Raw genomic sequence first — 25,409 nt, 5'->3', positions numbered from 1 at the left:
GCTTTTTTGCAGGAATCAGGGAAGATACCAATGGACAAGAAGAGGTTGAAAATTAAGGAAAGAAACGACATGATGGATAAAAAGGAAATTTTCCTGGAGAAAATATAAAGGAATGAATCAAGGACACAGGGAGAGGGGTTAGTATTGGCAAGGAAAAGATCCATATTATCGTTTGAGATGGGAACAAAGGATGTGATGATGGAAAATGATATTGAATTTATTGGAAGTATGGAATTGAGGAGATGAAGGAGTTTAGATGTTCTTGAGGTGAAGTCCTCTGCTAAGAGGGAGAGGAGGAGGTGGTTGTAGGTGACTTTAAAAGAAAAGAAATTCTGGAACAGTTGCTGTGAGGAGTCAACAGAGAATTAATTAGTGAAGGGAGAAAGGTTTAGTCTCTAGCACTGAGGCCCCCATTAAGGATGGGTATGATACATTTGTATACACCAAGTTCACGCTAGTTATGAAACTTCCTCCACATCTGCATAAGTGGAGAAGGAGGATGGTGGGAATAATTCAGGTACTTTAGAAAGGATGAGCAGCAATGCCATCTATAATTAAGGATCAAAATTTTAAAGGGAGGAAAGTGAAACCAGAGTAAGGAAGATAGGTTTGGGAGAAGTAAGACAAAAAGATACAAGATTTTGGTAAAAAGGGAATATCAGGATTACAGATGATGAAGGTACAAAACTGGTGGGTGATGATGTAATCAAGAGTATAATCTTTGTGTGTGACTGCATATGAGGGTGCAGATGACTGAGGATTACTCCCACCTCCTTTTCAACTTGTGCTGTAAAACACTACCGGAAAATGATATACGACTACAATAGGATACAGACCAATGCAACCTCACACCATCCAATACAACATGACACAATGCAGGACATATTTATCAAGTGCCTATGGTGTTCCAGGTAAGTGCTAAAGATAGTCTCTGCTCTCTATAAGTTTATAATGTAATTGGGAAATATGATGAACAAAAAAGAAGCTAAAAAGAAGAGACCCCTGGGGGGGGAGTTTGGTGAGAGAAGGCACCCAAGGCATCATGAGGGTGGAGTGGAATTCAAAGAGCTCAGGTGATGAGAAATTAAAAGTTCAGTCAACTGGAGGTTTTAAGGGGAGTTTTTGGCTTCATCTTTCAGTTATCCAATCATCAGAGGGGCAGAGGCTACTGAAAGTTCTGATGTGGTGAGTGTACCAAAGCTGAAGCAGACTGTATGATGATGACTTTCCTGAGGATTGTTTTTTTTCCTCTTGGAATTGGGGTATGGAAAGAAATTGTGATGATGGAATAGAATCCAAAGATTGAAGCTGATTAGGAAGTTAGGGCTTTGAGGGATTATCACTGTGTTAACTGAAGTCCCCAAGTGGAAGTTGGTGAGGAGTTAGCATAAGAAAACAATGAAGCAGGTATTGAACTCACTGAAAAAAAAATTGGAAAAAAAGCTTAGGTGGAGACCAACAAAAAATAGCCACTAGAATCTTGACAATGATTTATATAGATGTACTAAATCTTAAAGAAGAAAAGCCCTTAATGGATGATGGTAAAGAGAAGGCCTAGAAATGTTGGAAAGCAACAAAAGATTCCAGAAATTAGGAAAAATGAAGTGCAAGAAACATACTTATTCTACTTCTTTAGTTTCTCAGAGGAAACAAAAGAAGGAACATCTAATGGTGAAGATGATGGCCAGGAAGGTGAGATGACAACAGATCCACAGCCGTCCTGTGGAGTTAATGGTAATCTGAATAATAAAAATAATGGTTCTGATAGGCTCTTTGAAGAAGATCTATGGAAAAACATGAGCAAGAATTATACAAAATAAGAAATGGGGGGAATGTGATATGCATTAATTGGGGGTTGATTTGCAATATCAATCAATAAATTAATAATCACTTAGTAGGTGCCTGCCTTATGTCGAGCATTTGGCTACACAAATAGGGTAACAAAAACAATAACCCTTGCTCTCAAGGAACTTCTGTTAGGGAAGATATGCGTAATTGTGGATGTATACAAAACAAATACTAGCTGGTTAAGGGAGATGAAACACTAACAGCTAGAGGTGTCAGAAGAGGTTTCAGAGTAGAAGAAGTCCCATAATTAAATTTCTGCAGAGAAAAGGAGTGCATTCTAGCAGAGGAGCATGTCTAAATGCATGGAAGCAGATATTGGCATACTGAGTTCAGGGAACAGTTAGTCATCCAGTTTGATTGGAATATATTAATTATGAAAAGCAGTCATATGAAGTAAAACTGGAAACATAAATTTGGATCAAATTGTATAGGGCCTTAAATTCTAAATAGGTCATCCTTTGAAAGATAGGGAGCTATATAATAGTTTGTTTGTTTTCTTAAGTAAGGGAATGACATTGTCAGACCCATGTATGAATTAGGAAGATTATTTTGGAGTGAATAATAAAGTCAAGATTTAAATCTGGACTTATCATTAAGTAAATATTAACCTTAGCAATTTCACTTCTGCTATCTAATTCTCAGAATTCTTATCTGCAAAAACAGGGATATTAATACTATCTCCTATGCCTACTTCACAGGATTGTCATGAGGATCAGATAAGATAATGGATATGAAAGCAATTTTTAGACTATAAATAGCCATAAAGATGTAAAGGATTGTCATTATTATTTACACAAACCTTAAGTCCATTCATGCGTGCCACAGGCATTGAAAAAACAACAGTATTTGCTTTAAAATGAGAACTGAGCAGCATTTTCCAATTAAAAACTTACAATTTTTCTCATTGAGGTATTTATTTACTTGGCAATAAGTGTTCAGTGACTTTTATTCTTGAAATAAAGTATTTCAGGAAAGAGTCCATCTCCTCAAAGTCAATGTTAATTAAGTTCAACATGGTTATAAGACATAATAAAGGCTTCAGAAAAAAATTGGTTTTATTCTGAATGCTAGCCAAGTGAATCTTGAGGAAAGAAAAGCCAGTTGTTCCTGTCCTCTTGAAGCTCATTACAAAAGACAGTGTTGTAGTTACTGTGCTTGGGCCATGATCTTTGAATTACTAGTCTGGCTTCCTTGCTCATATAAGTTATCATTAAACAAGACATGGAGTAGGAAATGAATTATGAAGTGGAAAGCTAAAATTTAGCTCTGTTGCTGTTATGAACTCATTTGAATTTATGCAACAAATTACTTCACCTTCATTGACCCCATTTTCCTCATTTGTAAAATTCAATCCAACAAGTATGTAAGTTAAGCCCTGCCTGTGCTAGACTCTGAGAATACAAAAACATAATGGAAATTTGTCCCTCCTTCAAGAAGCTTCCATTCTATTGGGAAAATGAGAAAAATTGGACTTGATGAACTCTCTAAGACCCCAACTAGCTTCCAATTTTCTGATTTTGTGACTTTAGAAAGCCCTTTTCCAAGAGTCAATATAAATTTCTTCTGATGTCAATGTTGAGACAATATGTAGTTAAAAAAAAAAAGAAGAAGAAGAAGAAGAAGAAGAAGAAGAAGAAGAAGAAGAAGAAGAAGAAGAAGAAGAAGAAGAAGAAGAAGAAGAAGAAAGAAGAAAGAAAAAAGATGCGATGGATCCAATCCATTCTTTTAGTTAAAAGAAATGATTTATTTTATAACTCTCACCTAGCTTAAATTCATTATTTTATAGAAAAGAAATTGAGATGAAAGAAAGTAAAAAAGACTTGCCCAAATGATAAATAACAAGGTTAGTAAGCAAATTGGGAATCAAGTTCAATTCTTATCACTATATTCCAGGCTATCTCCATCACTCTAAATGGCCTCTCTATTTTATGAAATATATTCTTCACACTGTGTAAGTACATATTTGCATGGGAGTTTTTTCTTCATCTGTAGTTTACTGTTTTGGCCATTTGTTAGAATCTTAAATAAGAAGTGCCTCACTTGGATGCAAGATTTTTGAGAGATAGGTCAATCATCATTAGGCTGTTAGGAGTTTTGAACTGAAAATCTAAGTTTTTCTTTTAAAATAAATGTACAAAGGACCAAATTAATCATGCTTCATTTGACCTAACTGGTCAGTAAGTTACTATTGAATGTCACAAATGTTTTCTTGACTTTATACATAACACATGCCACTTGTACTTGCCACTTAATTCCATTCTTGTTCCACCAGGGCACACTATTTGGAATCATTCCCAGGCTAAAAAAGAGAATGTTTCTGTTCCAAATCTAGCAATGTGATCAATGATTAATTCCTCAACCTCCCACATTCAGTTGTATTGCATTATAAACAAATAAACAAAAAGGAAAAGTTGAAAAGTTGGATTCATATACCTAGAAGAGTGTCCCTGCCTAAGGTATCATAACTAGAGTTAAGACAAGAAAAAAAATGGAAAGAGGTCAGGAGGCCCTTTCAGGTTTATTCTGCATGTCCACTGGATTTGGTTGTTCAACTAAGACGTTACCAAGTGGTACAGAAACAATGTCTAACTAGCAACTGTGTTATGTGATGAATGATTAATAGAGTATTAACTGACAGGTAAATTCTTCCTGTCAAGCTGAATGATCAGATCACAGATTTTTGAGTTAGAAGGATATTAAATGATTATATTTATTTTGTTTGATTCCCTTACTTTGCAGAGGAGAAGAATGACAATCAGAAATTTGCTTAAGGGCACAATGCAGCTAGGTGGTGCAGAAGGTAGAGCACAGAGCCTAAAGTCAGGAGGGCTCATCTTTCTGAGTTCATATTCAACCAGACATTAATTAGCTGTATGACCCTAGGCAAGTCATTTAATCCTGTTTGCCTCAGTTTCCTCATCTGTAAAATGAGCTAGAGAAGGAAATGGCCATCTGCTCTGGTATCTTTGCCAAGAAAATCACAGATGGGGTCATGAAGAGTTAGACACAACTTAAAATAACTCAACAATATCAGGCATTAGAATAGAACAGGAAAAGAATGCCTGTCTTCCATCTCCATGTCTGGGTCTCTTGCCACTAAATGAGGCTATTGCTTGTGAAAGGCTGTTGTGCAAATAAGGTCAGCTTGTTTTTTCCAATTGGACCTTCACAGGGGAGATTCTGATAAGAAAACTCTTGTCTTTCAATGCAGATTTGTACCTGCTCTGCAGTTATAAACTCAGAGAGTTGTCTTGGATCATGGAGAGATTGTTTATGGCTATCCTTGTTGAGATCTATCAGAGGTAGGACTCAAATTCAGGACTTTCTGACTTCAATGTCAGCTATTTATACAATGTGCCAAGCTGCCTACATTGCCAAGCAGGACTAAATGAAATCTGGAAGGACTATTGACCTAGAGCTACAGGAGACTTCAGAGGTTATCTCATCCACTTCCTCATTTTACAAACGAAGAAACTGAGTCCCAAAGAGATTGCGACTTGTCCAAAGTCAACAGATAGTAAACATCAGAAAAATGATTTGAACTCTGGTCCTTTGATTATGGAGCCAGTCTCCTTCCACTTTATTGAAAAGATCCTAACTACTAGACTAATGTAGTTTGTGTCACATGGAAGGCTGGTTCAGATCCTGGGTCTTCTAATTTATTTCTTGTGTGACCTTGGGCAAATCAATTATCTATTCTGGGTCTCAATTTCCCTCTCTATAAACGTGAAGGAGTAGGATTAGATAATCTCTAAAGTCCCTCCCAGCTCCTTATTTTAGGACCTATAGACATTCTGTTGCTTCAAAAAATAAACGCAAACTAGGATGAAAGCAGGCTGTAAATGATTTGATGCTGTTTGACAAGGCTAATCATCATATCACTCTCTTCCAAAGCTTACTCATCTGCTGCCATGCACGAACCCTCATGGACAACACTCTGGGCCATCATAATGAAGAACGGGTGTTGGAGAGTTTGGTGCTTAGGCTCTTTGGGGATGGAGCCTCAAGACCTGGTTAGGAGCTGGGATTGCTATAATTTGTGGGGAGTCTGTAAACAGGAACAGATGGAAGCCTTACTGTGAATGATCACTGGTTGAATGTCTTGCTCATGACTGCACCTCAAACAAGATCGTGACAAAGAAATCTAGAATAATTTCCCCCACAGGAAAAGGAGCTAGTCATTATTTTTATTCTAATAAAGAAAAAACATGAACGGAGTTTACTTAATAACCACTCATTCCTAACCCAGTCTGTTCTTTCTCCTTGAATTGAATGTAATATTTCATTCCATACTTTCATTTAAAAAATACTAAATTTTTTTTGGCAAAGTATATTATGGTCACTTTATAGAGCACTGGATTTGGAATAAGCAAATCCTGCTTCAGATAGGAATTGGCCATTCAGATAATGAGATGTGATACAAGGCAAATTACTTCTCCTAGCCTCAGTTTTCTCAACTGAACAATTGGGATAATAAAAGCACCTAAGTGTATGAGGCTGGATATGAATTTAGTGTTGTCATGAAGATCAAATGCTATAACATGTAAAGTAAAAATAAACATGTATATTTTAAAATTGAAACAAAGTACTATATAAATAATAAGTATCATTATTAATACTGCTATTACCTATGAGATACATTGCTCTCTAGTCATGTATCAATCAATCATTCAATCACTGGACATTTATTTAGTGCCTACTATGGGTCAGTAATATTGTTATACACTTCTATAGTAATGTTTGTTCTTAAGTCATTTTTAGGGCTATGTATAATTATCTGTGACCTCATTTGGGATGTTTTTGGTAAAGATATTGCAGTGGTTTGTCATTTTCTTCTCTAATTTATTTTTATAAATGAGTAATTGAGGCAAACAGGGTTCAGTGACTTGCCTAGGGTCACACAGCTAGTAAGTATATGAGGCTGGATTTGAATTTATGAAGATGAGTCTTCCTGATTCCAAGTCCAGTGCTCTATCCACTATAACACCTAGCTGCCCATTGGTACATAGTAGTATATTAATCATATTTAGTCAGTGAATATTTATTGTCTACTATATGCCAGTTAACTTTGAGATATATTCCTCTATGATAATGTACAAATCACTCAATCACTCAATGAACATATATTAAATGCATTCCATGTTCCAGGCACTAGGAGCTCAGATGTTTAGCAACTTCCATCTTCTAGGGAATCAAGATGGAAAAGCAGCACTTGAATATGATAATAGTGATGCACCAAAATGTATTTGTTTTGGAAAATACACACATACACACAAAACATCCTTTACACTTAGAGCAAAGCAATCCTCCTTTGATACACATAGAATAAAATCCTAGAATTGGAAGGGTTCTCAAAATACATGCTTTCTAAACCCTACCTGAAACATAAATCCCTCTATAACAACTGCAAGCTTCCCTTTGAGGACCTTTTGTAAAAGGGGACTCATTACTTCATAAGATTGGATAGTTTAAATTATTGGACACTTTTTTCTTATTTTTAGCCAAAATTTGTCTGCTTCTAAATTCTACCTCTTGTTCCTTATTATGCATATTGGGTTGTCTGATCCTCTTCCACACAATAAACATTGAACATGGTGATCATGTCCTTCCTAATTTTCTCTAATAATAATACAGTGTGTTTGATTAAATCTCATGACACAGCTTAAGTCTACTCAACATCCTGGTCATCCTTCTCCTAGACATCTTTCTGCTTGTCAAATATCCTTCCTGTATTGTAGTACCTAGGAGCAAATCCAATATTTTATTATACTTTCCCATTTGTTGTTGAACAGAGGCAATAGATCAAAATGCAAGAAGATTATGTATACAATGGGCTTTCTGACATGAGTAAAACTAACAACTGCTAAGATGACCTAGAAGAAAATGACCTAAAAAATAAAATGCAAAAAGAACTAGAAAAGCACAGTAATATATGTGTGTATATATATATATATAATATATATATATATATATATATATATATATATACATATATATATATATATATATATATAATATTATAAGGGACAGGGGAAGTGAACAAATAGTCTATGAGGGTATTAATATATTTTAACATAATACAATAATGTTCATAATTGGGATCCTGTACCATCAAAAATGGTTAAATGATATAACCTTAATATATTTTAGAAAGGTACCCATTAAAATGAATAATTAGAAAAAGATTTGGACATTAAAGCACTATTTGTAGAATTGTAACTTGATCCAACCATTCCGTAAAACAATTTGGAACTATGCTGAATTTGCATACTCTTTGACCAAGCAATATCACTATTAGAGATGTATCCCAAAGACTTTTTTTTAAAATGAAAATGACCTATATATACAAAAATATTTATAGCAACTTTTTGTGGTGACAAAGCATTAAAAATTAGGGAAAGGCTGAACAAGTTATATTACCTGATTTTTTTTTTACAAAAGACTTTTTGTTTTCAAAATACATGCAAAAATAATTTTCAATATTCCCCCTTACAAAACCTTGTGTTTCATATTTTTCTCCCTTCTTCTTTCTTTCCCTCTCCCCTCAGATAGCAAGTAATTTAATAGCACTATATGATTTTGATAAAATACAATTTTTCTATAAGAAATGATAAAACAGGACACTTTCTGAAAAACCTGGAAAGACTAACATGAACTGATACAAAATCAAATGATTAGAACCAGGAGAACAATATGCACATTGTAACAGCAATATTGTACAATGATCAGCTTGGAACAACTTCTCACCAATACAATGATCTGAGACCACTATGAGGACTTAGGATGATGAAGAATGCTATTTAGCTCCAGAGGAAAAAAAAAACCTGATGAAATCCGAATGCAGATCAAAGCATTTTTTCTCCTAACTTTATTTTCCTCTTCTTGCTGTTGTGGCTGTTATTGTTGCTCTTTTTTGATCTGTTGTTTTCTTTCACAGCATGACTAATATGGAAATATGTGTTGCATGACTGCACATGTATCTATATCAAATTACTTGTCATCTCAGAGAGCAAGGAAGAAAGAAAGAATTTAGAGCTCAAAATTGAAAGAAAAATCATAATATTTTTTGCAGGTAATAGGAAAAAAAAGAATAAATTTAAAAGATTTGCTAATTAAAAGGGAATTTTTTACTTTATATACCGTACAGAACACTCAATCTCCTATAATGCCAGATAAGTGAAACATAATTCTAAGCATGTATCAAACCAGCCAGGAAATTAAGATGTATTCCTTCTTCATCCTCTCTCCATATCTTCTACCAGTACCAAAAATGGCCTTGAATGCTTTTGGCTTTTATATTTCATTTAACATGTGGCATCATATGGGGAGTGGCTGTTTGAGAGCCCCAGGCACTATCTGTCTTGCTACCAGCCCTAAAACCCTCTGGACTTTCAGGCTTTCATATTAGCAGTACAATTGAACTTTCTTAAATGTGTTATCTTCTACATTGTTGGTGGAATTGTGAATATATCCAGCCATTCTGAAGAGAAATTTGGAACTACGCTCAAAAAGTTATCAAACTGTGCATACCCTTTGTCCCAGCAGTGTTACTACTTGGTTTATATCCCAAAGAGATCTTAAAGAAGGGAAAGGGACCCACATGTGCAAAAATGTTTGTGGCAGCCCTCTTTGTAGTAGCCAGAAACTGGAAACTGAGTGGATGCCCATCAATTGGAGAATGGCTAAATAAATTGTGGTATATGAATATTATGGAATATTATTGTTCTATAAGAAATGACCAACAGGATGATTTCAGAAAGGCCTGGAGAGACTTACATGAACTGATACTGAGTAAAACGAGCAGGACCAGGAGATTGTTGTATACTTCAACAACAATACTATATGAGGATCAATTCTGATGGACGTGGCCCTTTCCAACAATGAGATGAACCAAATTAGTTTCAATAGAGCAGTAATGAACTGAACCAGCTACACCCAGCGAAAGAACTCTAGGAGATGACTATGAACCACTACATAGAATGCCCAATCCCTCTATTTTTGTCTTCCTGCATTTTGGATTTCCTTCACAGGCTAATTGTATACTGTTTCAAAGTCCGATTCTTTTTGTACAGCAAAATATTGTATTTAATTTATACTTTAACATATTTAACATGTATTGGTCAACCTGCCATCTGGGGGGAGGAAAGGAAGGGTGAAATTAGAACAAAAGGTTTGGCAATTATCAATGTTGTAAAATTACCCATGCATATATCTGGTAAATAAAAACTATTTTAAAAATGTGTTATTTTTCTTAATTGAATATGAGCTATTTAGGAGCAGAGACTGCCTCACTCTCTTATTTGTATCCCTAGGGTTCAATGCAATTTTGGGGGTACAAAAGTATGTGAGTTGAGACTACTGCCTTGGTTTTGTATCTCTTGAGCTTAGCAGAGTGTCTGATATAAGTCTGACACAAAGTACTTAATAAATGTTTGTTGACTTATGAAAGACCACTACTAATTTTTCCCCTTTTCCTTACCCTCTCTCCTAGATGGCAAGTAATCCAATATATGTTAAACATGATAAAAATATATGTAAATCCAATATAGGCATATGTATTTATACAATATCTTAATGCACAAGAAGAATCAGATCCAAAAAAATGAGAAAGAAATTAAATTTCAAGCAAAAACAACAAAAGAAGTGAAAATGTCATGTTGTAGTCCACACTCAGTTCCCACAATCCTCTCTCTGGGTGTAGGTGGCTCTCATCATCATAAGATCATTGGAACTGACCTGAATTATCTCATTGTTGAAGAGAGCCATGTCCATCAGAAGTGATCATCGTATAGTCTTGTTGTTGCTGTGTATATTGATCTCCTGGTCCTGCTCATTTCATTTTTTTTCTTTTTTTTTTTGTTCTGAGGCTGGGGTTAAGTGACTTGCCCAAGATCACACAGGAAGTGTTAAGTGTTTGAGACCAGTTTTGAACTCCGGTCCTCCTGAATTCAGGGCTGGTGCTCTATCCGCTGCGCCACCCAGCTGCCCCCACTGCTCATTTCATTTAACATCATCAGTTCATGTAACTCTCCCCAGGCCTCTTTAAAATCATCCTGCTGATCATTTCTTTTTTTATATATTACATTTTTTATTACGGCTTTTTATATACAAAACATGCATGGGTAATTTTTCAACATTGACCCTTACAAAAACATCTGTTTCAATGTTTCCCCTCCTTCCCTCCACCTCCTCCCCTAGATGGTAGGTAGTCCCATACATGTTAAATATGTTAAAGTATATGTTAAATACAATATATGTACACATATTTATACAGTTGCTGTCCAAGAAAATTGGATTTAGAAAGAAGGTAAAAATAACCTGAAAAGAAAAAACAAAAATGCAAGCAAACAATAACAGAAAGAGTAGAAATGCTATGTTGTGGTCCATACTCATTTCCCAGTGTTCTTTCTCTGGGTGTAGCTGGTTCTGTTCATTACAGATCAATTGGAATTGATTTGGATCCTCTCATTGTTGAAGAGAGCCATGTCCATCAGAATTGATCATCATTAGTATTGTTGTTGAAGTGTATAATGATCTCCTAATTCTTCTCATTTTACTTAGCTTAGTTCATATAAGTCTCTCCAAGCCTCTCTGAAATCATCCTGCTGGTCATTTCTTATAGAACAATAATATTCCACAACATTCATATACAATTTATTCAGCCATTCCCCAACTGATGAGCATCCATTCAATTTCCAGTTTCTAGCCACTACGAAAAGGGCTACCACAAACAATTTTGTACATTTGGGTCCCTTTCCTTTCTTCAATATCTCTTTGGGATATAAGCCCAGAAGAAACACTGCTGGATCAAGTGGTATGCCCAGTTTGATAACTTTTTGGGCATATTTCCAAATTGCTCTCCAGAATAGTTGAATGCATTCACAATTCCATTAACAAGTGTATCAGTGTCCTAGTTTTTCCACATCCCCATCCAATACTGATCTTTATCTTTTCCTGTCATCTTAGCCAATCTGAGAGGTGTGTAGTGGTATCTCAGAGTTGTCTTAATTTGCATTTCTCTGATCAATAGTGATTTGGAGCACTTTTTCATATTACTAGAAATGATTTCAATTTCTTCATCTGATAAATGTCTGTTCATATCCTTTGACCATTTATCAATTGGAGAATAGCTTGAATTCTTACAAATTGAGTCAATTCTCTAAATACTTTAGAAATAAGACTTTTATCTGAATCCTTAAATGTAAAATGTTTTCCCAATTTATTGCTTCCTTTCTAATCTTGTCTGCATTAATTTTGTTTATACAAAGTTTAAACTTTTTAATTTAATAATTTAATTTAATATAATCAGAATTATCTATTTGGCCTTCAATAATGAGCTCCAGTTCTTCTTTGGTCACAAATTCCTTCCTTTTCCACATATCTGAGAGGCAAACTATCCTATGTTATTCTAATTTGCTTATAATATCACTCTATATGTCTAAATCATGGACCTATTTTAACCTTATCTTGGTATATGGTGTTAGATGTAGGTCAATGCCCAATTTCTGTCATATTAGTTTCCAATTTTCTCAACAGTTTTTGTCAAAGAGTTCTTATCCCAAAAACTGGGTTTTTGGGTTTGTCAAACAGTAGATTGCTATATTATTTACTGTTTTGTCCTGTGAACCTGATCTATTCCACTGACTGATTATTTCTTAGCTGTATCAAATGGCTTTGATGATCTCTGCTTTATAATATAGTTTTAGGTCTGGCACGGCTAGGCCTCCTTCATTGGCATTTTTTTTTCATTTATTCCTTTGAAATTCTTGACCTTTTGTTCTTCCAGATTAACTTTGTTATTAATTTTCTAGGTCTGTAAAATAATTTCTTGCGAGTTTGACTGGCATGGCACTAACAAGTAGATTTATTTAGGAATTATTGTCATTTTTATTATATTTGCTCAGCTACTCATGACATTTGATATTTTTCCAACTGATTAGATCTGACTTTATTTGTGTAGAAAATGTTTTGTAATTGTGTTCACAGAGTTCCTGACTTTCCCTTGGCAGATAGATTCCCAAATATTTTTTACTATAGACAGTTATTTTAAATGGAATTTACCTTTGTATCTATTGCTGCTGGACTTTGTTGGTAATATATAAAAATGCTGATGATTTCTATGGATTTATTTTGTATTCTGCAACTTTGCTAAAGTTGTGAATTATTTTTAGTAATTTTTCAGTTTATTCTCTAGGGTTTTCTAAGCATACTATCATATCAGCAAAGAGTGATGATTTGGTTTCCTCATTACCTACTCTAATTCTAAAGCAGTTCAATGTTATTCTTAAAGAACCAACACCAATGGTTCAGTTCTGGTTATTAAGAAAATAAGGAATGGAAGTAGAAATATTCTAAGGGGATTTAATTCTTTTTAGTGCAAATCATGGAATATCAAGATCTCAGAATTAAAATTACAAGTTCCCCAAAGAGCAATAGAAAACATAGAGGGCAGAAGCAGGCTACATACAGTATGTTACCCTTTATGACTTCTAAATTCATAAAGCTAGATGGGTTTATCAGCTATCAAAAGGAGACATGGCCCTTCTGATTCATGGGTATATTCTAGATACTAAAGACACAAGACTTTCATTCCCTACATGGGGTGAGTCCTCTCTAAAGAATTACTGGCCAATAGCAGGAAATATACTATAGAAAAAGTGTAATGCCAGAGAAACTGAGGCAAGACAGAGATTGTTTTTCAATTTTTTAATGTGGAGAGTTTTAGGCTAGTCCACTGAATGGAACTCATATTCAAAAATCATTCGGCCTTGAGGAACTGAGGCAGGGAACTTATATAGCTAACTAGGGTTTGCAAACAGAATACATAACCTGAGTATACAATCTTATAGGGGAAACAAAGGCAGATAAGGGGGGAAAGGACACTGGATGAGTGGACAAGCCATAATACCAGGAAAGGATCATAACTTAATCCTGACAGGATAAGAATCAAGATAAGATGATCAAGGGCAGGAGACAGTGAGGCAAGGGGCAATACTCATAAGGAGGGGGAATTATCCCAGCAAGGATTCAGATAAGGCACCTGGAGTTTTTATGATACAATAGTATATAAAGTGGCCAGAGCTTCAAAATTTTCCTGACTCAATTCTCCCAGTTCTAATAGCAAGGAAGAATGTGGGGAGGTTATAATAATTTTATTCAGGGCATAACAAAAGAAAGTTTGAAAAAGTTGTGATGTGTATTTGTGACAAATGTACATAACACTGATAAAATAATAGATTATTCAACATACCAAAACATTTTTTTCACTGAGAGTAAACTGCTTTGCTTCTATTAAACCATGTATAAAGCCAAGTGGGAAGAATAATTCAAAGAGATTGAAGAGGCTCTCAGGATCATAGATTTCATGCTGAAAGAAACCACAGGGATCATCTAATCCAATTCACTTATTTTGCATATAAGGAAACAAAGGCTTATAGTAGGTAAATGATTATCCTAAGGGCAGCAATAGCAGAGCAAGAATTTCACTTTAGGTCCTTGAACTCCTGCCACCACACTTCACTGCCCATGCACTGGGGCATCCAAAACAGGAAAAAAGAAACTTAGAGCATCGTATTTGTTTACATAGTTGTGGAAGCAAGAAGTCTGAAAACTGAATTCCTTAGTATTGCCCCCACCTCCACTTTCCACCTAGCCCATGTCTACCACTACTATGAATCCATTTACATGCAAACAAAATTTCAGTTTAAAAAAATAACCACTTTGTCAAAAGCCAAGGAAAAAATATTTAAATAAAAAGCCTTACTCTGACATGAGGATACTTGTCATAACCAACTTGAACTAAAATTTAAGTTTAAAATTACCACTAGCAGTAGGCTCTTAATTGCTAGTTTATGCTTTAGTTGAACCTCTCATGGATACAAAAGAAAGATTTTTCAACGCTTTGTTCCAGTCTCAATGAGCTTACTTCTCATTTGGCTTTTCACAAGAATACTGTAAACCCTCATAAGGATAGTTGTGAAATTCTCCTACTGAAGGAGGCATGCATCTGAAAGTATGGGTTTTAAATTAGATTATGGCTACCTTCCCCAAAATATGGGCTAGAAATGTGGAAGCTCTAATGAAGATGATAGAAGATCATTCTCCTACCTAATGATTCAGCAAAAGGAAGAAAACTAAATACTGACAGAAGTAATCTGTATGGCAGTAAAATATTTATTGATTTCTCGTTCTATCTGAGTTGGGAGAATCTTCATGTTAAGAAGTCTTTTATTATCAACAGCTTATTAAATAAGTATTCTTCCTGAGACTGAAATAGAGTGATAATAAGGGACCTAGGAGTAAGAATAGAGAAAATGGAACCTGGAAACCTTCCAAGATGAGAATATCATTCATTGAATCCAAAAGATGAGTTTTACATGTTACTAAGGAGAGCTGAGGAAATTGTTGTTGAAAAATAACTGCAGCCCAGTTTCCAGGGCCAGGATGGAGTGGTTCAATTTCTCCTTCCTGTAGCACTGGCCTTGCATGGAGTTCCCAGTGATTTTTGAAGGAGTTTTCCAAAGAGAAAACATCTTGGAATGAGAAGATTGAGCATTTCTGTATTCCAGCGGATGTCTCCGCTGGGAATAGAAGGGCAGGAGAAAAGAAAACAACATGCTGAGGTTTCAGTTTCAGGTTTTTCAGTTATGGGCAAGTGAAAATGCAGAAATGCTGAGGACAGTTCTAACTTTAGAATGTGAGATTGCCATGTGGTTAGTACAGGTGGGACTATGTTCAAAAACAAAGCTCAAGGCCAGACAGGAATTAGCAGATTCAAAACCTGACTTCCCTTCCACTGGGATCTGTTTCACACTGAGACAACTCCACTGTCTTTTAGATGAGATAATTGAGAGGAAAATTGTTCTAAATATTTGAGAGTTTTCATCTCTTTTCTGAGTAGGCAGATTGGGGAATAATAGTCTTCTATCTTCTCCATCAGAGAACTACTCCCGTGTTTCTATCTCATTTGGGGAGGAATGGGAGTAACTCAAAAAGGCATATTTTCAGACTCATTTCCTTATTCAGTTGGAGAACCTAACAACCATTCCTGGTTTTGGGAGCTTGCTGAATAGAATGAAATAGTGGATTCTCCTTTCACGACCAGAGTTGTATTTTTGTTCATTTTTAGTTTTTCCTCCATAATTATATTGCATTTCATTCTGGGCAGTCCACTGAGTTTTTCCTAAAACAGGAGCTGCCAGTAGAAAAACCTATTAGACAAATATCTTGTCCCCTTTTTCTGGGAGCATATTTGTAATACCTTGAGAGGTACAATACATATTTCAGGCAATTTTTTGCTTTCAACTTGGCTTTTTAAAAATTAAATTAAGTTTCTCAAAATACACATTTCTTTATGAATCATGTTGGGAGAGAAAAATAAGACAAAAGGGAAAAACCACAGGAAAGAAAAAAAAAGAAAAAAAATAAACATAGCATGTGTTGATTTACATTCAATCTCCAGAGTTCTTTTTCTGGATGCAGATGGTGTTTTCTATCCAAAGTTTATTAAGATTACCTTGGATCAGCTTGGCTTTTGAATGATTATATTGGAAAAATTAAAAAACATATTCTTGTTATTTTGTTTGCTCATTTCCTGGGAGATGGAATACATCCTACAAAGACCTCCTGGAGATGGATTTATTCTAGTGTGAGAAAGAATTGAAGATACTTTAAAAAAATTTCTTTAGTTCATTCTATTATTTTTCTTAGGGGTGCTTTGCCTTTTCCTCAGGCTACACATTTAAAAAGGAACAACCCTTGCTTTAACCTAATTCCAATTTAATATAACTGTTCTTTCTGTTAAATATTTATGGAGCATAATTATTCCACATAGTACTCTAGGAACAAATTTATATTTTAAATATGGCCACTATATAATCATCTTAGAATTCATTCTCCTGCATAGAAAAAAAATAGTGCTGCTATTTCTTATGGTGGACTAGTTTTTTAATTGAACTTTGGGCTATTCCCAAATAAAAATGTGTCTCAGATCACTCTGCCATCCTAAGTACCTATAAGTGAAACTTCACAAATCCTTCCCTCTACCCAACTTAAAGCAACTCTCCCGTAATCATCTTAGAGCTCTTGAAACTCAGCAGTGCATGTACATCAGCAAAAGACCCAGTCTAGCATTCCATTCCCTTAGGTGTCATGGTTGTTCAGGATTGGCCCTGGCCAAACATATTCCATCAACAGATCTCAGTCCCTACTAGTTACTGACTCTGGACCCATCACAAAATATGATGTAAATTTTGAAAAGATTATATATTCCAAGAGCACTATAAATATTAGTTCTTATCCTGTAAAAGGTTATTTATCTGAGAATAAAAAATAATCACTCTAAAGTCATTAAAACCAACTGAAATGTCAACATGCTTTAGAAAAGGCTTAGGAATGTCAATGTTGAATTGCTTCTGACAATTAAATAGAAATTAAATAATAGCCCAATGGGAAATATTGAAAAGACATTGGGGAAAATTACTTATCATTCAAATTCACTGTGATATATTTGAAATGCTAGGTTGTTCATCAAGCCCTTCAGTATTCACCTAAGATGATTGTAGGAAATGGGACTGATGGAAGATAGTTATGACTTATGAATCAATATCTCTTTTAGATGATTAAGAGAATAAATATTATGAAGAACTTTACAAACCAAGTCAAGATATGCCTTGATAATTCAATGAGAATGTAAACATAGGGGAAGACTACAAAAAATTTGAAAAATATGATTCAGAATTAAGAAGTAAAAGAAATTGAAGATTTGTGGCTTGTTCAGCAGTCTTATACTAATATATCATAATACATTCTTCAAGAAATGAAGTCTGATTTGGTAAAAATGAGGAACGCAAATAAATAAATAAATAAAAATTGACCATTTTAACCAATGGGAAAGATTTGGCAATCCACATGAAAATCATAGTCAGATCATTGGATAGGTAAGGGTCAAAACTAAACATATATTAAAGGAGGAAAAAAGAAAGATTAGAAGAATATATTCAATTAAACTTTTTGATATGATTTAAATGTTGTTTATTCTTGGTTCTCAAAGAGGACCAATGACATCCAGAGGGTGATATGTTGACACGTGAATTGGTCTCATTCTTTCCTCCATAGTCATAGAATCTAGAGGAAAGACAAATGTTAAAATGATTTGGGATGGTTCAGGGATAAAGTGGGTGATCCTAGCCTTTTAAAATTAAGATCTTTCCCAGGCTTTGGTTTGTCTGAAGCAATGTTCAGTGACTAAGGGCTTGGTAAGAATTGAAACAAAAGATGGTCTAATTTATTGTCACAAAAAATTCAGCATCAGAGGGGAAGACTCTTGAAGTTTTCTTGTCAGGGATTATTTAAATAAGTGATTATCTTTGAAGGCAAAGAAATAAAAAGAAAATATATCAATTGACTCTGACCAACATTTCTTGGAAAAGTAAGATACAAAATAATCACAAGAAGATCTTAAAGGATTTTCTTAGCCAATGTTTTAATAAATAAATTCAAAAGATTTTAAGCCAGTTTTGCTTCACAAAATAATGGAGGAAAAACAAGCCTGCAAGGATTATGGCATGTAATTCAAATAAGTCAGATCATTTCAGAATCAATTACAGATAAAACTGAGAAAGAATTAGTCAATACTTGTGAAATGGGATAGCTCTGCTCATATTTATAAAGTGATCTATTTTCATCACTGATAGACAGTGGAGGTTCCATATTAAAATTCCAACACCTCATTATTTCATGTGCCATATAAAGAGATGAGAAAATGGCAATCAATAAACAAAAATGGAAAGAGTAACTGCATCTACTAATAGAGAGGAAACCAGAGGAAGTCAGGTCTGGAGGCAGCAGTATTTTCAAAATACTCAAGGATGGATTTTCAAGAAATATTAAAGGGGGAAGATTTTAAAAGACTGTCAAAGATCATAGACAGAAATGTTACATAAAAAGAATGATTAAGAACACTAGTGGCTCCTGAACAATAAGTCTATTTATTCTTTTCTATAAAGTGCTTATGAGATTTATTTATTCATGTGTTGGGAGTTTTACATTCATTCTCATTTTTGACTGAAATTAACAATTTTATTTGTGAGGTACCTTCTCTGAAACTCATTGTCCTAGAGTGTGACCCAGGACACTTAGAGACTAAGTAACTGGCAACGTCATATGAACACTATTTCAGGAAAGGTTTGAACCTAGTTCTTCCTTATTCTAAGACCTATGTTCACTATAATAAGTCTGTCAGATACTCAATAAATATTTAAGTGTTTACTATGTAGCAGTCAGTATACTAAGACCTAGAGATACAAAGAAAGGAGGAGGAAAATTCTTGAGATTATATTCTAATGGAAGAGACAAAATGTAAAGAGATAGACACACAAGATACATATGGAGTAGATGGAATATCATTTGAGAGGAGAACATATTAGGGCTGATAAGGGGAGAGGAGAAAGGGAGATGGGAAAAGGCCTTGTGAGGAAGCTGGGATTTGAGCTGTCGTTAAATGAATATTTACAAAAATATGAAGAATCCTAATTAACAAAATAAGAAATAGAGAATTTAAATAACCTCACTTCAGAGGAAGAAATGGAATAAGTCAAAAATGAAACTTTTAAAGAAAAAACAAAAATTACATGACCAGATGGATTCTCAAATAAATTCTAACATTAAAAGAACAATTATATAATTATTACATAAACTGTTTGCAAAAACATCAAAGGAGATCCTATTAATTTCTTCTATGACACAGATATGGGTTTTTTAAATAAACAAAAGCTTAATGGAGGTAAAAAAAAAAAAAACCCTACATCCTAATATCCCTAAGGAATTTTGATGCAAAAATGTTTTTTTTAATATGACAAAGAATTTAAAATGACATATCATGAGCATTATACACTATGACCAAGTTGAATTTTTATCAGGAATATGTAGTTGATTTAATCACATATAACTTAATTAACTCTAATAACAACCAATAAAAATTATATGATTATATCAACATAAAGAAAAATCTTTCTAACAAAATACAATGTGCATTTCTATTACAAACAATAGAAAATATAGGAATAACTGAACCTTTCTTTCCCTAAAATAAAAAACCAAGACCAGCTATTATATACAATATAAATAAACTAGAACCATTCTTAGTAAATTTAGGAGTAAATTAAACAAAGATATCCATTATATCCATTCATTTAAAATAATATTAGAAATTCTAGTTATAGCACTAAGGCAAGAAAAAGAAAGTGAGGGAAAAATTGTAGGGAAAAGAAGAAACACATTTATCAGTTATTTTGCAGATGATTTGATGACAAACTGGAAAAACTCTAAAGAGTCAACTAAAATTAATTGAAACAATAACTTGGGCAAACAGTGTATTATATAAATCTGCAAATCATCTGCAGTTTTATAAAACCTGGCAGGAAGTTCTAGAAATTGACATTCTATTTACTACAAACACAAAATATATAAAATTGAGAGTATACTTACCAAGATACACACAAGAGATATATAAATACAATTATAAGTAACTTTACAAAAATAAAAAAACAGACTTAAAGAATTTGGAAAAAACATAAATTGCTCATGTGATATTGACTCAATATAATGAAACAACAATAATGTTCTCTAAATTAATTTATTTTTTCACTGTCATGCAGATTTAATTAATAAAGGATTACTTTATAAAATTAGAAAGACAATAACAAGATTAATATGGAGACTAAAAAGGTCAATAATCACAAAGGATTAATAATAATAATAACAGATTATTATTTATGATACAAAATAATAAAATTAACAATAATAATGAAAATAAGAACAAAGATGCTTCAAACTGTATTATAAATCAGTAATTCTCAAAGCAATTTTTACTGGCTAAAGATAGACTTATCAGTGAAACAGATTACATAGAGAAGTAAATTAATATGTAGCCTAGAATTTGAAACACAAAGATCCTAATTCTTGGGGTAAAGATTCAGTTTTTGACCAAAAAATATGAGGAAAATTGCACATCTCACACTTTGGACCCAGCAAGATAAATTTCAAATGCATATGTGAGCTAGATATAAAAGGTCACATCATCAACAAATGAGAAAAACATGAAAAAGTTAATTATCACCTTTTGGGATACAGTAGAAGCAAAGTGTATGATCAACAAGAAACATTAGAGGGACTATAGGAAAAAAATCATGTGGGTGAGTGGTGGACTTGTGAATGAGTATAACCGTTAAGGAAAGCAATTTGGAATCATACACAAAAATTATCAAACAGTACCTTCTAGCTATAATGATAATAACCAACATTTTATTAAATACTTATTACATGCCAGGCACTTTGCTAAGTGCTTTGCAATTGCTATCTCATTTTATCCTCATCCCGAGAAAGAAGTACTTTTATTATCCTCATTTTAGAGATGGGAAAAGTGAAGCAAACAGAGGAAAGTAAGATAAACCCTGTATGCCCAGGGTCAGATGGCTAATAATGTCTGAGACTGGATTTGAAGTCAGGATTTTCTGAATCAAGGTCTGGCATTTTACCCACTGTACCACCTAGATGTTCTAGTCATACTAGATCTATACCCAAAAGAGATCTAAGAAATGTACAAAAATATTAATAGATTTTTTGATGGTAGTTATAAAACTGGAAGCTAAAGGAATATCCATCAGTTGAAAGATGGCTGAATAATTCATAGGATATAAATGAGATGAAATATGATTTTATTGTAAGGAAATGGATGATTTCTAAAAGACAAAAAGAAATTCTATGTATTAATGCAGAACAAAGAGACCTGGACCAGAAGATCATTTTATACAGTAGCATTAATATTGTAAAGGATGAATAATTTTGAAAACATTGAGAAACTGAAAGATGAGAACAATTTTTACAATAACAACACTTTAAAGATAACTCACAAAGCTATAAGAAAACTATGATCAATACAATGACTTTCCATGATGCATGATTCATGATGAGAAAACATATTAGGATTTAAAGGGCAGAATGAACATACATTCTTTTTAATAGAGTCAATGAAGAAATTGGTTTCACTTGGCTATGTGTGTTTACTAACAAATAAAAATTTGTTCTTCTTTTCTCTTTTTCAATCCATGAGAAGGAAGGAGAGAAAATAATTTTTTTAATTAAAAAAAAGTTTTGAAATGGGGATACTATAAGTGTAGAATGTTGCATCAATTTTCAGATGAGATCACTGCTTACCAGTTCATTGTGTTAAAAAGAGTTCTCATGAGGTAGGTATAATTTGGAAATGTTTGTAATGTAAAGACAAAAACTGATATTGAAACAAAGAAAAAATAGCTATTATATCTCTCCTTAGCCAAACAAATTCAAATATTTTCATAAAACAGCAATAATAAAGGATAAGCAATTTAAATATTGCAGAGGTAGTTTCAAAATATAAAAGACCTGGAAGAACCTTCTTCAGTATATGAAAAAAATTAATATGAACAAGATTTTTAAAGCAATAGAACTGGATAGGCTACAATCTGTACTAATGGAGGAAATTTATACCCTGATGTTAGATCTCATGGCACTACTGAGTTACTAGAATATTTTGATAGGCTGGAGTCAGAGCTAATGCATTTAAATAAATGTAAATGTTTCTAAATTGAGCCAATTTGTCCAGCTCTAGTTGGTATATCTACCTCTAAAACAAAAGATTTGGTATCGTGGATAGATTACAGCATATGGAGTCAGGAAGAACTGATTTCAAACTCATTCTCACATTTATTAGCCAGGTGACTTTTGGGCAAGTGTCACCCATGCTTAATCTCTCCTGCCTCAATTTCACTGTTTGAAAAAATGGGATAATATCAGCACATATTCCCAAGGTTATTATATGGATAAAATGAGGTAATACTTTAAAAGTTTTGCAAATTTTTATAAAAACTCCTAGATTTTGGAAAGAGTAAAACATGTGGATTGAATTTCATAAGAAAAAAGAGAACCAAGGAAGAAAAACATTGCTATGGAGTAGAAAAAATGAGTTGTGAATATAATTCAATTATTAGAACAGCACACCTAAAGGAGAAAAAAATGAGAATAGTAAATGAGTTTGAATACATGAAGGAAAGTATTAAAAAAATGTCTTTATGTCAATAGGTATATGAAGGCCAGCGATGTGGCCCAGTGGATAGAGTGCTGGGCCTGGTATCAGGAAGAACTGAATTCAAATTCGATCTCAGACATTTAAGCTTTGTGATCCTTAACCCAGTATCTCTGCCAGTAAGGGCTATTAGTGGTGCAATGAATAGAGAACTGGGCTGGAAATCAAAAAGACTTATCTTCAGGAGTTCAAATCTAGCCTCAGACATTTAATAACTGAGTGTCCTTGAGCAAATTTATTTACCATTTCTTGCCTCAATTTTCTTATCTGTAAAATGAACTGGAGAAGGAAATGGCAAACCACCCCAGTATCTTTGACAAGAAAATACCAAATGGAGTCTTTACTGGAAAAATAAAAACAATACATTTTTGCCAAGAAAATCCCAAATGGGGAAATAACTCAACAACAATAATGGAAAAAAATTGTTGAAAGAAAAGATAGAATAAGAGCAAATGTTATATGTGGGAACATATCTGAATGAAAATTAGTAAGATTGTGGAGAAAATGAACCAAAGCTACTACAGTTTAGCTGAAAGTTCACTTGAAGTCAGCTCCTCTAAAGAACATAGTCTGTTTAAATAAGGGGTTCTTAACCTGTGGTCTGTGAACTTGGTTGAGATTTTATTATAGCCAGAGTTCAATATAATTGTTTTCTTTTATGATCCTATGTATTTTTGTGTGCTGAGAATAATATTGCTTTAAATTTTGTGAAATGCTTTAAATATGTAATCTCATTAGAGCCTCAGAACCAACTTGTGAAGCAAGTACAGTTCTATCATCACTCCCATTTTACAAGAAGGGAACCATCAGCTTCATTAAAGTATCAAAAAGGTTAATAACTCTCTCATTATTAACCTAACCCTCACTCTTCCCAGTGTGCTGCATGCTGAAGAGGAAATCATAAGAAGACTAGCTAGGTAGAAATTACCAGAAAAATAGTATTAGAAAATTCTAAGCCAAATATCCAAGAACAAACAGATTCATCCCCTCAAGAGACATGATTAGCTTCAAGTTCTGACACTAGAAATCTTTGGGAAAAATGAAATGCAGGATAATAAGTAAAATATATAATATAAAATAAGTAAAAAGTATAATAAGATTATATAATTTAAAGGACCTGTGTCTCAAAGACTTTTAAATCAATGCATCATACAACATGCTGGTTATAATGTGGTTTTAAGAATTCAATCAAGATATCTTCAAGAAGAATAAAAAAAATGCTTGAGAGGGAAAAAAAAATTGTACACACTTCAGGAATAGCCTTTGAATATGTGCATTAGGAAGCATATATTAAGGCCACCAAATGAGGCACACTGTCATATAATAAATGGAGGGAGATCCACACCATCACTTTCTTATTTCCCACTGGTTTCTCTCATAGTAAACACAGCCAGAGTTCCTATGAATCATTCACATTTTAGCTCATTTCCTATCTCTTAGTGTGGAGATGTTGTTTCCAAAATGACAGTCTAACTTCGAGCCAAACAGAAATTTCTTATGGTGTATATGACTCATAGGAAAGAATGTCTCATGGGGTATCAGGAAGAGAAAAAAAAATAGAAAGTGTAAACACTTGGGTTCAAAGTAACATACAAAGAAATAGAGCAAAATATGTGTAATTCTGACAGCTGGACCAAAAAGAGAAGGCAATAAAGATGGATGCTTCGGTTAGCATGGTACACAGCTGTTCCAGAAATCTGACTCATTGCTTTTAAATGATACACCAACCTAGAAGAACTTTGATTAAAAATGGATGCCTATAAAGAGGGAGATAATAAATAGATTAGAGGAACAGAGGATAATCTACCTCTCAGACTTGTGGAGGAGGAAGGAATTTATGACCAGAGGAGAACTAGAGATGATCACAAAATAGAAGATTTTGATTACATCAAACTAAAAAGTTTCTGTACAAATAATACTAATGCAAACAAGATTAGAAGGGAAGTAACAAATTGGGAAAATATTTTTAAAAACAAAGGTTCTGACAAAGGTCTCATTTCCAAAATATATAGAGAACTGACCATAATTTATAAGAAACCGAACCATTCTCCAATTGATAAATGGTCAAAGGATATGAACAGACAATTCTCAGAGGAAGAAATTGAAACTATATCCACTCACATGAAAGAGTGTTCCAAATCACTACTGATCAGAGAAATGCAAATTAAGTCCACTCTGAGATACCACTACACACCTGTCAGATTGGCTAAGATGACAGGAACAAATAATGACAAATGTTGGAGGGGATGTGGGGAAATTGGGACACTAATACATTGCTGGTGGAGTTGTGAAAGAATCCAGCCATTCTGGAGAGCAATCTGGAATTATGCCCAAGAAGTTGTCAAGCTGTGCATACCCTTTGACCCAGCAGCGCTACTACTGGGATTATATCCCAAAGAAATACTAAAGAGCGGAAAGAGACATATATGTGCCAAAATGT

At 33.8% G+C, this 25,409-nt stretch overlaps 1 protein-coding gene across 1 annotated transcript in view; it reads right to left on the bottom strand.

The window, feature by feature from the left end:
* The window catches only part of BTBD16 (BTB domain containing 16), a 99,135-nt gene that overhangs the window by 30,150 nt on the left and 43,576 nt on the right, over positions 1-25,409 (bottom strand). The gene's annotated exons all lie outside the window — the stretch shown is intronic.

The sequence above is a fragment of the Sminthopsis crassicaudata genome, chromosome 2 (genome assembly GCF_048593235.1).
Source record: "Sminthopsis crassicaudata isolate SCR6 chromosome 2, ASM4859323v1, whole genome shotgun sequence".
NCBI lineage: Eukaryota > Metazoa > Chordata > Mammalia > Dasyuromorphia > Dasyuridae > Sminthopsis > Sminthopsis crassicaudata.
Note: the sequence above shows the minus strand (reverse complement) of the source record. Positions and strands in the feature narration are given on the sequence as shown.